Here is a 16,301-nt window from a genome sequence, read left to right on the forward strand (position 1 = left end):
AGACTACTTAGAATGATTCATCAATAGATAGTGATTTTGAATGCTTTCACTTTTGGGTACCCAATTTGAGATGCCTTAGATGATCTTGATTATCAGAGGGCAGGTGCTCAACATTTTCTACAAATCAGGCCTCTTTAAAGTCTTTTCATTTAGGCACCCAGGAACTGAGGTACCCCAAATTAGAAGTTATGTTTGAAAGTTTAGGTCTTATTTTCCAGAGCTACTGATATGTCTGCACCTAAAAACTGGTGACATGAAGGTAGGAAGGCAATTTTTCTGAGAAATTATAAATATTTGATCAACTATTTCAGCTGTCTTTCTCACACCATAGGTGCCGACTTTTATTTTTGTTGAGGGGTGGGGAAGCCAAAGATGATGGCCATGTGTCCTCTTCCCCCAGCCCCCCAGTGTGTGGGGAACAGGGTGGGTGTGTGGGAAAGGGTGGGTATGGGCACATGCAATGCATAGGGGTGGCAGGAGAGGGCCACTGGGATGAGGAAGCATGGGCCCCCCCAAGATTTTTGCTCCCACAACAGGACATGGAGCTGAAGCTGGGCTGGACCAGCTCTGGGCAGAAGCTGTCTCCACAGCCCAGCAGGCAGGACTTGGTGTGGAAAGGAGTGCTACGCTGCCATGGCTGCCAAGGTGAGGTGCCCCTGCCTGCCTGGCAGCAGCGGAGGCACAACTCTGCGCTGCTGCCGCTGCCACCACTGCTACACCTCACCTGGCCCATGGTTGCACAATGCTCCCGCACACTCTGGGTCCCACCTGCTGGGCTGTGGAGGTGGCTCCTTCTTGGAGCTGAGCTGGCCCAGCTGCAGCCCCGTGCCTTGAGCCCCACTGTGGGGGCAGAAATCTCAGAGGGCATATGCCCCCCCTGCTGCATCGCTTTGACCCCCCCTGCCCCTCTCTGCCATGTTGATTGTGCCCCCCCACCGCATTGTCTGTGCCCCCTCTCCCCATAGACTTACCTGAAGGGAGCTGCTTTCCACTGCTGGTTGGCTGCCACATGCATGTATGTGTGCACATGTACGTGGTGCCCCCTGCCTCTGATCGCCCTCCCTGCTCCCCCCAGCCCTTGCAGTCTGGGACTCCGCTGGCTTCCCCTTGCAGGCTGGCAGTTTCCCAGTTTTTTCTCCGTCAAAGGAGAAAATCTGCACTTTTCTGCAGTGAACAGAGAACCCAGATTGGTGGCCTCAGTCATCATTCCTAAGAAATATTACATTGTTTTTCTCAGGTTTGGGCCCTGACAGCCCTCTTCCTGTGAGGGGCCAGGGCCCTCAGGCCTCCACGTACTCAGGCACCTATGCCTCACACATTGATAATTTTCCCTTTTTTCTTGAATCGTGCAACATGCCTACAAATGATCTCACACTAGACTTACGTTCAGCAGTGAATGATTGAACTTTGCACAGCTGGATGTGGTTAAAGTAGTTAAAATGTAACATAGGTTCAAAAGGGTTCTGTACCATCCACTTAGCTCTCCTAGTATAAATGATTAGTTTGTACATTGTGCTTAAGGATAGGTCTGTTTTTTATCAAGGCCAAGTATAAATAGGAATAGTAGGTGGGAGAGCAAGACACAGGTCAAGATCCGGGCCAAAGTGAAGGGAAAAATTAATTGAATTAACACTTATTTCAAGGTAAAAAAACAGCCCTATCCTTCTTTGATTTTTGAGTTAAGTCATGCCTTATTTGTTCTGAATGAGAGGTGGTGTTTCTGCTGCTTAGTTGCACGGCCATTTTTGCCTCATTGGTAAATTCTATAGTACTGTCTCTTTGCATAAAGATTGACTTAAGTCGCTCACACCCTTAGGTGACAACGTACTGATGTCTGTGGCACCAGTGTTTGTTCCATGCTACTTGTCTGTCTGTCTGTCTAGTCCAACCATTTGCACTATTTTCAATAGTGTGTCATTGTTTACATGGAGAAGAGGCATGTGAGTTCCTGATCTTGATATATCAAATCTAGGCCTTGGTTTTGCCTTCAGGCATTAGCCTGAGTAAGAGTTGATTTCAAACCATCAAAAGCAAATAGTGAGCTTGGGTTTTCGGCTGGCTGCCTGGATTCATTTTAAGTGGCCTGATTTTCAGAAAGTACAGAGCACCTGTCTTTAAGAACCAAACTTCTTTAAAGAGTGCTTGAATTCAGCAACCAAAGCAAACTCTCAGCTCCGTATGGCACAATTTCCTCACTGCTTCTGTTTGGAGGTTCGGATATGTAGTCATTTGTAGTAACTTACTTCCAGCCATTTCCTATCCTTAACGTCACTGTCATTTCTGAATACAAAAAAAAATGTGATATCCGGTTAAAAGGTGGCAATTCAAAATTGATAGAAGGAAATATTTTTTTGCACAATATGGAATTAGTCTGTGGAACTCACTGCAGCAAGATTTCATTGAAGCCAAAAAACTGAATAATGTTAAAAAAGAGAATGAAGATTCACAAAGATAGCAATAATAACTGGTGTTACAACAGTTAATGCCAACATGAATCTTGGAAACTATATTAACCTCCCTGCCTCATATCCTAAAGAGAATATCTAATTATAAGGAACCAACATGTTGTTCTGATTATGATTTGACCCTGAAACCATAAAAATCACCCTCAAATTATGGTCAGGGTCAATGTAAAATTGGGACCCCATCATCCTGACTTTTGCGCTTTTTAAATATTTTTGAGCATGCAATAAAAATACCAAATCAGATTTTATTTTATGTGAAGTTTTACTAATGTTTTTAGTGCATTTAACCCTTTGGGCCCCTTTCTTGGTTATTTGATTTGAAGGCTATTGTACCAGTATGGCCTTAAACTGTTGTTATCAGTGTATATTCTGGGAAAAAGATGTCTTTCCTAAGCCTGATCCATAAAAAGTGAGGTAAGCTTGTCTGCACAATCAACTTACAACTAGAACAATACTTTCCTCTGAAGCATCTGGTATTAGCTGTTGTTGGAAGCAATGAATTAGATGGATATTGGGTTTTGTCCAGTTTGGGAATTCCTATATAGAACTAGATGGGAATTCAATTTTTTGCTTCATAAGGAAGTTCATGGTTTTAATTTTTTTTTTTTTTTTAATTTTCAATGAAAATGAAACACCTTAAAATTTCCCATGAAAAAAAATCCCTCCAAAATTAATTTAGGTAAAAAAAAGGGGGGGTTTGTTTTGACAAGATGAAAATATTCTGTTCTGGCTAAAATATTTTTAAAATTCTGAAAGTAGTTTGACATAGAATAGTTTCATTTTGAAAAGTTGGTTCAGAACAAAAAAATCAAAATGCTCAAATACAAAAATGCCAAAATGGGATATTTTCGACCTTTTGAAATACTTCAGTTACGGTTTTTTTCCCCTCTCCTCCCCAAATGCAGTTTCATCAAAATAACTACATTTTTCAAATGTTTCAGGTTTGATAGACAAAGGCATGTTTCTTTAAAAAATGGCTAAAAAATATCTGATTGGCTCTTTCCCTATGTTCCTTCCTCGGCCAACACCCTACTAACTTGCTCCAGAAGTAAAAGGCATGGGGCTATGGCTGAAAACACAGACTAACTCCCTGTATCTGAATCAATGTAATAATCCCCTTTCTTCTGACTTGATATGCCAGTGTCTTCTCTGAGGGAAAGTCTTTTTCTTGTTATAAAGCCAATTCCATATTTATGAGTATATGGCTAATACAAGAAGTATGCACCTAGTGGAGCTTTTATTCAGCAAGATGTGGGGACCAATAAAGAAATGTAGCCCTTTGAAATTTAAATCAAGTGGCTACTAACATTCTGGCAAATATGTGGAAAAGATAAAACTCAGCAATTTGGAAATAGCAGTTTCTTGTTACACTGGTGCACTCCCTTTTTTAATAAGTATGCAACAGAGTAAGAAATATGAAGCTTAGCTTTCTGTTATTTTTAACATACTAAAAGCCAGATTCTGCTCTGCTATGTCCATAGCAACTCACATAAGGTCAGTTGTATTACTTCAGATTTACTTGGGCTTAATTGAGACCAGTATTTGACCTTAAATTTTCAACTGACACTTTATAAAAGGATGCAATAAGCACAGAAGATGCATGAGCCAGTGGCTAAGCTGCTAACCTAGGGCCTTGTACAGATCTGGGTTCTTATCTGTACAATATTACAGACTTCCCTCTGTGATACTGGGTAAAGAGAGCTCACTTAACTTTCCTCTGCTGTTGCTTCCCTTCTGTAAGTAGAGATAATGCACTTCCTCACCTCAGAGGCATATTGCGAGGTGCTCAGTCACTAAGGTAATGGGAGCTTTAGATAGGCTTGCAAGACTCCTGGGATTCTGGTATTTTATTCCATGCCCAAGGCCTATATCTGTGCCTTAAAATAACCAGTGTCAAGAGCAGAATCCCATCCATCTTACCTTATTGGTACACAACGTTCTCACCTTAAGAGCACGATGAATCCATAGCCTAAAACAATGCATTTTATGGTCTCCCAGATGTTGCATCTGAGCCACCATTTTGGATTCCCTTCTCTGTGGCAATCACAAAATTAGGCAAAAAGGAGGTTTCCCTTCCCTTCCCGTATCCTATTTCATGGCTAAATTTTGCCCACTCTGAAGAGCAGCTGTCCGCCACAATGGCTCTCTTGTAGCTTGACCTCTTTTTTTAAACAGAAATAGGAAAATCACCTCCTTCTGATACATAGCCAACATGGAAACGAAGTTTATGAATAGAGTCAGTTAAGCTATGAAGAAAAGACAAAACTAAGCATTTACCTGTACTGAATAACATAGAGTACAGTTTTTTTTAATTGTATCATTTTCAATGTTCCCTGATTCCCAAGTAACTGTTTCTCTTTGTTTATCTTGAATAACATAAAATACAATTACTAAAGGTTTCTGAGCCTGAAAGACTTTGGTCGGTTTGAGATCTGGATTGAGATTCCCATACTCTTTGAATGAATATTCCTACCTGTGATCAAAAGGCCTTCTCACCTGCCACTTTGAGCAATGAGCTGGAAGGTAAACATATTCTCTTAAGAAATGTTTCTCTTTTGCAAGTGTAACCATTAACCTCTGACCAATATCCTCCTCTCCCAGAAACTTATAACAGCACAGCAATCCTGCCATCCTGAAGACAAACACATAAATAGAGTCATAAACAGAGGATCCTTAAACTTGAGTAAGCAGTCTAAAAATTCAATAAACAAACCAGGTAAAACTGGAGATAAGGAGATCAAACATCCCTAGGGAAAAAAAAAGAAATGCATAGGGCACTGAAGGTAAGAAAATCCCTTAACAACAGGCAAAGTACTTCATGCAAAGAGAAACTCTCTTTCAGTAAACACAAGCTTAGCTGAAAGAGAACCCAGCAAACAAACACTGCCTAAGCATCCTTGTTAAGTGGGTTAAGGGAAAGCATAAAATGAAAACGAGGAAAAATTGGAGGACCCTAAATAATTATTTCTCTTAGATAAATGTATCACATAAAATTCTCTCCCTCCCCACCTTAGCCCACACATTCTTCCTGTTAAAAATAATTATTTTTTCCATGTTTCCTTTTATATCTGACACTGACCAGTCACTTGTCAAAAACATTTCTGTGGACCTACTGTGCAGTTTAAAATGATCAATCCTTGCTCTTGAGATCTTGAGCTGATGTTAATCCCTGTTGCTGGACTGAAGTCAGTGCCTATATTGCAACAGAGGAGTTGATTCTGCAAATAAAATGAGAAGCAGACGTGCATCAGGAAAAAGATAAGAATCGTACTGTGGTTCACAGAGGTTCCCCAGCCATATGGCAGGATCCAGATGCACAGGAGCCTGACTCTCATCCTTCAGAAGCTCCCACTGTTCTCTCTCTCTTCAGTTTAATAATCCTAGGCTGATATGACAGACTTTATAAGAGTTGTCAGACTTGACCATCTCTTTAAGGGTACATACAAACTCTTCATTTCAACCAGTGGAATCACTGCTCCACTAGTTGAAATGCTCTGTGTGTAAGTGTTCCCTTCACCTCAACTGGCTGATGTGGTGGAAACCTCTACCGCATCAATCATGGTCGAAGAGTTACTCAATTTGGGTGCAAGCATTTGAACGAATGTTTGCATAGCACCCCAATTGATTAGACCTGCTGCAGTCACCTCCAGTATCCCAGCATGTCCTGCTATTGCTCTGGACCCAGGTGTGACTTGGGTTGAAGTCTACTGCTGCAGCCTGAGTCACAGTAGACACCTCCCCCTGACATCTGAACAGCTGGGAAAGCCCGGCCCCTCTACTACCTTGGGGCTGTGAAGATGTTCAGCCTCTACCCTGAGCTGGCAGGGGAAGCCACCTGCCTGTGTCGGGCCCCAGCTGCCCATGGGGAACCCCTCCCCACCGCCACAGCCAGAGTTGCACTGTAGCCAAAGCCCCTTGCCACCTGTGGACACATCTCCCCAGTGAGACCAGACACCAGACGCAGAAGACCTGCTCTGGGTCTTGCTGTTTGGTTGCTTGACAGCTGGGAAGGGGGGGACAGGGTGTTTTGGGGTGGTGGTATGGTCCCCTCGTGCCCTGGGTTGCTGTCACTTGTTTTCAGGCAGAAGGGGGATCCTGCCAAACATGCTGGGATGTGGGCCCTGCCCCCCACCACTCCCAGGCTGCTTGCCTTCAGTGTTGCAGGCTGTCTGCAGAGCATGAAGGCAGCCTGTTGCATGCTTGTACAAGTTTCAGCCAGGTGAGTCTCACATGGCTTAAAATAAACTGCTAAGCTTCAACTGGCTGATCTGAATGCTTGTACATGCCCTAAGGTAAATGCCCCAGCCAGACTGGACCTTTATACTGTGTTTGGAGTTTTATTCATTGTTTCCCACATCATCAGTGACCATTTCTGACCCATGGACAGATTGCTACATAGCATAATAATGTCCCTATGTTCTCTCTCTCTCCTGTCTGTCAAGCTTTTACTCCCTGCTTTTTGAGGGCCAGTCTTGTGATTCATTGTGATTGGGGGAAGTGCCTTTCTTACAAACCCATGCATCTGAAACTTTCTTCCTGCCTCATTCTCTTTTCTGTCACATTGGCTCCAAAATGGTTTCTTGGGTCTGGGCTATACATTCTACTGCCATGGTTTAATGAAAGACTGCTTAACTTCCAGCAGCTGATGACTGCTTTAATTAGACTATTAACACACATAGTGATATGGTTGGAAGTGAGATGCAATATAGACACGCTGATTAGCTATGATATACATGTGTCGACTTCAGGTTCCAGGCAAACACGGAAGCAGTTGCTGGTGCTACATTCCTTCAGTACATGTAGCAGATGATTCATTGTATACTAGCGAAGATGGGGAGGGGAGAGGAGCTAGTGTCCATGGGGTCATTTGGAGGGAACAGCCACGTTACTTGGCTGAGTTCAGTGTTTGTGACTGTGTCCAGGCAACACTGTGTGCAGAATATGCTGGGGTGGAGAAGTTTTGAGGACCTCTGGTCTCCCACACATGCTCCACAGCAACTGAGCAGAGTCTGGGGTTAAATATATCCATTGACACCGGTCCCATGTGAGGGGTGGACTAACCTTACGAGTCTTGAGGTTTTCTGCATGACTCAAACTGTTTATCAGGACTGTAAAACCAGTTTGAGTTCACAGACCTTATTTTTCCTATAACTTAAACCCATGATTGTTGGGTTTTTTTCTTTCAAGGGTGATTCAGTTAGAAAACAAAAACATGGATTTCTAGACTGTACTAGGGTTAGAAAAGCACCCACAAAATGTAAGCTGGAAATGTACCATAAACACATGCATGCAGTCATTCTGCCACATAAATGATGTTCATGTATGCACCTGCATGTGTGCATACCTGCCCATCACTTATTTTTCATTAAAATCGTTTGCCTTTGCTTTTGAGTTTCTTTCCTTTTGTGCGCTTGCTTTCATTTACCTCTTTCCACTCCAGTCTATTCTGATTGATTTATCTTGGCCTCTTGGACTCAGGATACAAACCCAATTATTTGAGGTGAACTTTTGAACTGTGACTGGGTTACAAAATTAGGTAAAAAGAAGTTTTCTTCTCCCTACCCAAAACTGACCCCTGCACTATCCCACAGTTAACTCTTCTCCATGCTGAAAACCAGCAGTCCACCACAGCAACTCTCCTGTTGCCTAACTTCTTTTTTTAATCAGTGACAAGACTCTGCCCCTTGGCCTTTGGCTATTTGTTTTCCTTAATAGTTTTTTTATGAGGGATCTTATCAAACCTGTTTGAAAATCCAAGTAAATTATGCTCTCTAGGTCATCTTTATTTACTATCTTATTAACTTTTTCAAAGAGCTCTAATACAGTAGGTGCATGATGTTTCCTTACAGAAGCTGCTCTGACCCTGTCAGTTTAGACATTGTAGTATTCTCCCCTTATGAGGCTTCTGGCTAGTTTTTTCATAAGAAGGGATGTCATTTCTGAGCTCCTGTTTAGCTCTATTTTTAAAGGTAGGTCTTATATTAGAGTTGTCTTCAGCATCAGTTACTCTTTTAAGGCTGTTTTGTATATTCTTTCTTTCCTCTGTGTTGTACACCTGCAGAGGAATTTCTTCTCCTACTGATGCACTTGGGATTCTTAAGCACTATTTCTTGCATATTATTTCAGTTTCTGCTGGAGTAACTTTTTGATTTCCCATAAACTCTGCTTGTGTGATAGGAGATTTCCTTTCATTTACTAGTATAACAAGATGCCAAAACAAAAAAAATTAAGAAAAAAGAATGTACCTACTCTGCTTCTTAACCATCATCATTAACTACCCAATCCATGTCTTCTATGGGTGGTCTACAACATCTGTCTGGACAGATAGTATATTCCTGCATTGTTTCTAATATTAATGTTATGTACTATCTATCTTGATATCTCTGGATATATGTTCATAATATCATTTGGCTACCTTTGTCTTTCTGGTTTCCAATAATCTCAGCAATGTTTGCGCTGCATGTAGTTTCTGGTTTTCAGGCAGGATTATTATTTTACCAGTTGGATTCAAATACATTTGTGTTCTTTATTGCCCAACCAAGTTCAATATGTTTTCCATTTTTGTAATGCTCCAGAGCATGTAAATTGCTCTGCCATCCAGTTTTTAGGCACCCAGTTCAGTTTTTGCATCTGTGAAAACAGGACTGATCACATTGGCCCATCTTATAAAACACTTTGAGTTGTATGGTTGAAAAATGTTGTCTGAGGATTAACTGTCAGGCTGGTTAATATATTTATTATTCATGTATTTATTATCATCATGGTTAAGGGTGACCTCAGCTTACACTGTGAAGACCTTGCTGTTGAGGCCATGCCTGAAACATGACACTAGCTCATTGTTTGCAATGGTTGGAAAATGACTGCAGATTTATTGAATTATAACCCAAATAAACTTATCTGAACTCAAGGGGTGGAAGTTCTGGCAGCAGTAAGGGGGAAGGCTTGGCTGGCCTTTATATTTTACAGTAATAAAATGGTTTGTGGAGAGACAGCTGGTAAGCCGGTGTCATAAAAATATGGGTACTGATCTTATTGGTTGTCTGCGTGGCTTGGTATGTGTTGCATACCAATCAGTGCCAATAACTATGGCAGTTGTTCCCTTTCAGGTACTTACCATAGATTCCATCAGTAGAGGTGATGGCTTGGCTTACATCTATTCCACTGAAGAGAACATATCCCCTATTTCTCCTCTATCTACAGTGTAGTAATCTCTGGCAATTTAGATCATTCCCTTCAGTTGCTACCTGCCCAACAAGCTAGCTGGTTTCCCCAGGTTTCTAAAACTATTAGTATGGTAGGTGCTCCCCTTCAGACTTCTCCAAGTTATGGTAAGCCAAATATGTTGGTACTGTGTCCAGATCAGTGTAGGCTTGATCCCCACTTGGACTTCTGCATTTATACACGTGAGTAATCCATTTACATTCCAACTAGCCCCTCAGAGACCTGGAGAGGTTACAGATAACAGATGTCCCAGCCAAGCCTGAGAAGTCACCTCAGACTTCATGGAACCATGCACAGAACATACACTCATGCCTTGGGGGTCTGTCCTCTCTACTTTCTGATCCCTGGCTTTCCAGTTGTGCTCAGCAGAGCAGTTTCAGCGTGGTAGGCAGGAGAAACAGGTTCTCGATGTCATTCCAGTCAAGCCTCATCTATGCTAATACCCCAAGACTGATGGAAAAAATAAAAACCCAAACCATAGTGTATGAATTAGTCCCTAGGAGTGGATGGGACTAATTACTTCTGAATGCAATGTCAAGCAGCACTGGATTTTAAGATCATGTTTGTGGGCTGATAGCTGTCATGGGGCATCCTGCTGAACAGAGGACTTTCTAGTAGTGACACCAGATCCATGAATCCTTGATATTGGAGGACCTTCTGTCTTGGAAGAGAGGCCAGATACTTGAATGAGGCAGGGTCAGTGGTGTGTCTGGTGGAGTCCATTGTGGCTAATGGAAAGTTTCCTAAACTTCAATAGCTTTTGGGAAAGGTGATATGTGAGAGCATGCCCCCAAACCATTTAATCTTAAGTGCCTTTATTCTCAACATCTGGTCATATAAAATATATAGGTTGCGCTCTATCTTTGTAAAAAAGTATATCTTTCTTATTTCCTCTCTGCACTGCTTTAAGTTTAGACTATTTCTTCCAGAAGCCTGACATAGAATGCACTGATAAGTGTACTTGAAATGAAATGAAACAAAATAAACGTATTAAAGGAAAGTACTACTGTTTTATTATTCTTAATTGCATCAATTTTGTCTCCAGCTGGTGCCCATCGTCTAACTTCCTTGATTTAATCAGATAGAGGTGCACTGTTTAAAAGAATCTTGAATCTGTTGCAAATAAGAAACAGACTTCTGAAAGTGTTTGTCATTTTTTCCCACTAGCTGACATCTGATAAAAGCAAAATCCAACGGTAAATGTAAACTAAATAATTCATGTTTTATATTTACACCGTTATGAAGACAACTGTTATGTCTTCATTATGCCATATGCATAGTGTGTGGGTGCATCCATACATCCTTGAATATATTTGATATCTTGATGTTTTGTATTTAGAATAAGAGTTGGAAAATCACAAAAATATTGGCTAGGTACAGACATTACACCTATCACGCTTTAAACATGCAGAAATGGCTCTAAAACCATAACTGAGCAGATTTTTACAGCCCTTAGAGCCCTTTAAAAATGGTGGATCACACTCTAGGTTAACTCTCTGTGGATGTGGTATTAGACTAAAGTGCTTTTTGTTAGAGTGCGTTTTTAAACATATGTGCCACATCCATTGCAAGTTGAGGTAGGTCACATTCTGCTAGCATCCCAAGTGGCATAATGTAGGGTTGTGCTCTAGCCTCAGGCAGAGCTCATTTGCTCTGCCAGAGCACTGGGCCGGCCCTGCCCCCTTGGCTGTCACTGACCCGACTCAGTGGCAGCCTCTGATCCCAGCCCTGCCTCCTTCCTCCAGCCAGCTGTGAATTGCAGCATGGCTGGGGGAGGGGACTGGGGTGTGTCTATTCCTACAGCCGCTCTGGCTCTGCGGTGCACAGCCACCTGGCTGGGGGAAAGAGGTGCAGGGGGAAAGAGGTCTGAGCTCTTTGTCTGTGCAGCAGCCCCAGCCCTGTGGCATGCCACTGCCTGGCTGCAGGTGATGCAGGGGAAGGGGTCCGGTGTCTCTCCCCCACAGTTGTTGCTGACAGTCACCAGCTGAGGGAGGGGAGACAGGACTGGGGATAGGGACCACTCTGGCAGCCTCCTGGGAGGCATATGGTAGCACTCCAGACAGCCAGTACAGGCAGGCTCCAAGTCCCTGTATTGAACAGTGAATGTCTGTTCTGTTTGCTCATGCTCTAACTTATAGCTCCTTAAGTAAAGTGCAATAGAGTGCTTCTCCATGGGCTTTTGAATGTCTGTACTTAGCCATAGAGAACTAGCAGAAGGTAGTTCTCTCTGCATATCTTTTTGGGCCTGTATGCTTCTATCACATATCTACTACTATAATAGAATACATGACTTTGTTAAATAGATCCTTAGGGCTGGTAGATATTTTTCAAGTTTTCTCTACATTTACAGCACAAACAAACAAACAAAAACAAAAAACAAAAAAATCCCAATTCAAAACAATCAGTATGAGTAATGTTATTGAAATTTGTTTCCAAATATTTTTATCTTTACCAAAAATACCATTCAAAAAGAAAACGAGGCTTTTGGTATCCAGAAAATTCAGAGTGAAATTTGAAACGAGCTTTTGTAAAAAGGTTGCAAAAAAGAAAAAGAAAGAGAATACACGGGTGTCGGGGTAAACGGACTTGGTAGTGGGGGTCTGCTACAGATTACCACATCAGGAGCATGAGCTAGACCTGAAATTCTCAGGGCAGCTCTCAGAGGTCAAGGGACATAGTTGTCATGGGTGACCTAAACTACCCTGATATCTGCTGGGAGGAGCAGTCAGCCAGATCTAACCATTCATGTAGATTCTTAACCTGCATACAGGACCTTCACCTAACGCAGGAGGTATACGGTCCCTCTAGGGGTAATGCCTTACTGGACTTGGTGTTGACTACAGGGGATGATATGGTTGGGGGGGTCTATGGATACAGGATAACCTAGGGGACAGTGACCACCAACTGATTGAATTAAGTATCTGGTGAAGGGTGGGAAAGATAACCAGTAGGGCAGAAGTGCTAGAGTGCAGAAAGGCCAACTTCAAAGTGCTCAGGAGATTAGTTAGAGAGGCACTGAAGGACAAGAGCATTGGTGAGATGGGAGTCCAGGAAGGGTGGTCATTCCTAAAGGGAGTGACCCTTCGGGTGGAAAAGGAGGCAATTGCATTGCACAAGAAAGGGGGCAAAGGGGCCAAGAAACCCTCTTGTCTGAACAGGGAAATCAGGAAAGCCTTGGGGCAAAAAAAGAGGTATATAGGCTATGGAAGGAGCGGGTAGCTTCCAGGGAGGAGTATACCTACTTGGCCTGTACTTTCAGGGAAGCAATTAGAAAGGCCAAAGCAGCAATGGAACTTAGGCTGGCAACAAAAATTAAAGACAACAAAAGGTCCTTCTTCAGGTATATAGGGAGTAAAAAGAAGGTGTAGGGTAACATAGGACCCCTACAGGACAAGCTAGGACAGATAGGGGGGACAAGGCTGAGCTCTTCAATGAGTTTTTTGTTTCTATATTCCTGAACATGGATCATTTCAAATCTCCCAATTGGGTCATACACAGACACAGGAGGGATACCAGCCCATCAACTGTTAGTGCCAATTTAGTGAAGAGACACTTAGAAGTACTGTGATGTGTTCAAGTCAGCAGGCCCAGATGATCTACATCCTAGGGTGCTGAAGGAATTGGCCAGTGTCATAGCAGAGCCACTGGCATGGCTGTCTGAGCACTCATGGTGCTCAGGTCAGGTCCCAGAGGACTGGAAAAGGGCCAATGTGGTCCCTATTTTCAAGAAGGGGAGGAAGGAGGATCCAGGTAACTATAGACCGGTTAGTCTCACCTCTATCCTTGGTAAACCTTTGAAAAATTATTAAGGATCACCTTTGTGGGAGTCCAGCAGGAAAAATAATGCTGAAGGGCAACCAGCACAGATTCATAGCAGGTAGATCCTGCCTGACTAACCTTGTTTCTTTTTATGACCAGGTCACAAAATGCTTAGAAGGAGTCAAGGTAGATGTCATTTACTTGGATTTTAAGAAGATAGTTTCTCATCTTATTCTCATAAATAAGCTGAGTGGCTCTGATGTAGATAACTACATGGTCAGGTGGGTGGCAAATTGGGTTAGGGGTTGCACCCAGAGAATGGTGGTGGACAGGTTGGTATTGACCTGAAAGGATGTGGGCAGAGGAGACCCACAAGGCTCAGTCTGTGGACCTGTGCTATTCAATGTCTTCATCAGTATCTTGGGTGAGGGCGTGGGGAGCACTCTGTCCAAATTTGTGGATGATACTAAATTATGGGGTAAAGTTAACACTCTAGAGGGTAGGGAATGGATCCAGGCAGATCTGGATAGGTTGGAAAAGTGGGCAGAACACAATACGATGCAGTTCAGCAAAGACAAGTGCAAAGTGCTGCACCTAGGAAGAAGGAATCACCAAGACTCTTACAGGCTGGGGGAGGACCTTCTTGGCAGCACAACAGCGGAAAGGAATCTTGGAGTCATAGTGGACTCTAAGAGGAACATGAGTCATCAATGTGACGAAATGATCAGTAAAGCTAACTGCACTTTATCATGCATTAGCAGGTGCATGAAGAATGGGTCCAAGGAGGTGATACTTCCCTCCTATGCAGCATTGGTCAGGCTGCAGTTGGAGTAATGCAGTTTTGGGCGTCGTATTTCAAGAGGGATGTGGACAACCTTAAGAGGGTCCAGAGGAGGGTCATTCGTATGGTTAGGGGCCTGCAGGCAAGGCCTTATGAGGAGAGACTGAGGGACCTGGATCTCTTCAGCCTCTGTAAGAGAAGGCTGAGAGGGGATCTTGTGGCTGTTTACGAATTCATTAGGGGGCGGGGGCGCAGCAAGGAATAGGAGATGCTTTGTTTACCAGGGCACCCCTTGGGGTAACTAGGAACAATGGCCACAAAGTGACACAGAGCAGATTTAGGTTAGACATCAGGAAGAATTTCTTTACGGTGACGGTTGCCAGAATCTGAAATGGGCTCCCAAGGGAGGGGGTGCTCTTCCCTACCTTGGGGGTCTTTAAGAGGAGACTAGACAAGCACCTGGCTGGAGTCATCTGACCTCAGTGCTCTTTCTTGCTCAGGGCAGGGGGTCAGACTCGATGATCTACTGATCATCTGAGTCTGATGATCTACTGAGGTCCCTTCCGACCCTAACATCTATGAATCTATGCATCCATTTCAAACTCTGCTAAATCAATAACGTAGAAATTATGACATATTCCATTAACTTGTTTTCGTAATTTTTGATTAAATCTAGTGAAGAGGAAGAGATGTAATAAACAAGTAGTAGACTGTAGAATTAAATAGTCCTCTTTCTGCAAGTTGTAGATTTTATCTCTGTGTTGGACGGACTGTAAGGGAATACTGAATCCTGAGGTGGATTCACCATCAAATCTATCTCCCTTTAAATGACGTTATTTCATTTTGTTTTTCCTTTTCTATAGAGATTTCAGTTATCTGCCCCCTTATCCAGTGATATAAAGGTAACCAGAGGCATAACATGATGCCTCAGCGTCTTGGGTGCAGCAGACATGGGCAAGGCAATGGTGCTGGCCGTACTATTGGAAGCATGGTGGCAGCTAGTCCAGCAGTGAAACCTCTTCTATTTTTTTGTCCTCCCCCATCCCCCGCCAAACTTTTGTCCCCCTGCACTCCACTTGAAGCTAGTGCCCTGGTCGTGCTCCCCTCCCCTGCAGTGGTAATCATCATTTCAATTAAACATATATAATATGATATAATATTTGGTCTGCAAGCTCCTGTTGTGATGTAAATAAGCTAAATTGTCATCATTTTAAACCCAAATGAAATATGTTTCACTTTTATAAAGGTATTACTCCACTTATACCTGCTAGAAACATGCAGGCATAACACTTATAGAAGAATAGTTTGTAATGGTATAGTTTAATATAATTAAAATTGTTACATCTACATAGAGAACATATAGAGAATACCTCCTGGACACAATGCATTATGTTTATAATGTTGCAATCACCTTTACACTGGTGTGTGTGTGTGTATCTATCTATCTATATATAGATAGATAGATAGATAGATAGATAGATAGATAGATAAAAGAAAGTGGACACATGATCTGAATCTGTATGTTAAAGTAAACTACTAGAATGTGGTGTAAAGTTACCTTAGGGGGAAAAAATAGTAAAATACACAGTTGTAAGTGTCATGTCTTTACTGTTATCTTTGCGTAGCTATTTGCCCAATGCAAACATGTTCCCCACAACCTATTGCAAAGAGGCTGTAATAGTTTCTACATCAGCAGCTCTCTGGGACATCTGGCTGTCTGTCCTCTCTGGATCCCAGGGTAACTTATATAGGTGTACAAAAATGGTATAATTACATCTGTGTTAATGTGGTGTTTGTCCAGGCCTTTAGTTGGAAATAGACAGACCACTGATTTAAATTCACATGGCTTGAGGATAAGATGCATGAGAAAAACCTTTTGTGAAGTACAGGGCTACAGTTAGTAAACATACAGAGGTGTGAAAATATATTGTAAAGGGCTACTGTTTTCAAACCTCAGAAATGATTCAACTATGGTTCAAAGGAATAGGCAGAAACCTAGCTTTCTCCCTTAATAATAACTGGCTAGAGAATAGCTTTTCACCTAAACCACATGCTGCAGCTAGTAAAGCGAGCAA

At 42.5% G+C, this 16,301-nt stretch overlaps 1 long non-coding RNA gene across 1 annotated transcript in view; it reads left to right on the forward strand.

Annotated features, from left to right (window-relative positions):
- The first annotated feature begins 1,101 nt into the window (after positions 1-1,101).
- LOC109296722 overlaps positions 1,102-16,301 on the forward strand; it is a 112,847-nt gene continuing 97,647 nt past the window's right edge. The window contains exon 1 of the long non-coding RNA XR_002097033.1: positions 1,102-1,643. This is a non-coding gene — a long non-coding RNA (uncharacterized LOC109296722). The remainder of the gene's footprint in view (positions 1,644-16,301) is intronic.

The sequence above is a fragment of the Gavialis gangeticus genome, unplaced genomic scaffold (genome assembly GCF_001723915.1).
Source record: "Gavialis gangeticus isolate Ggan-Ray unplaced genomic scaffold, GavGan_comp1, whole genome shotgun sequence".
Taxonomy (NCBI): domain Eukaryota; kingdom Metazoa; phylum Chordata; order Crocodylia; family Gavialidae; genus Gavialis; species Gavialis gangeticus.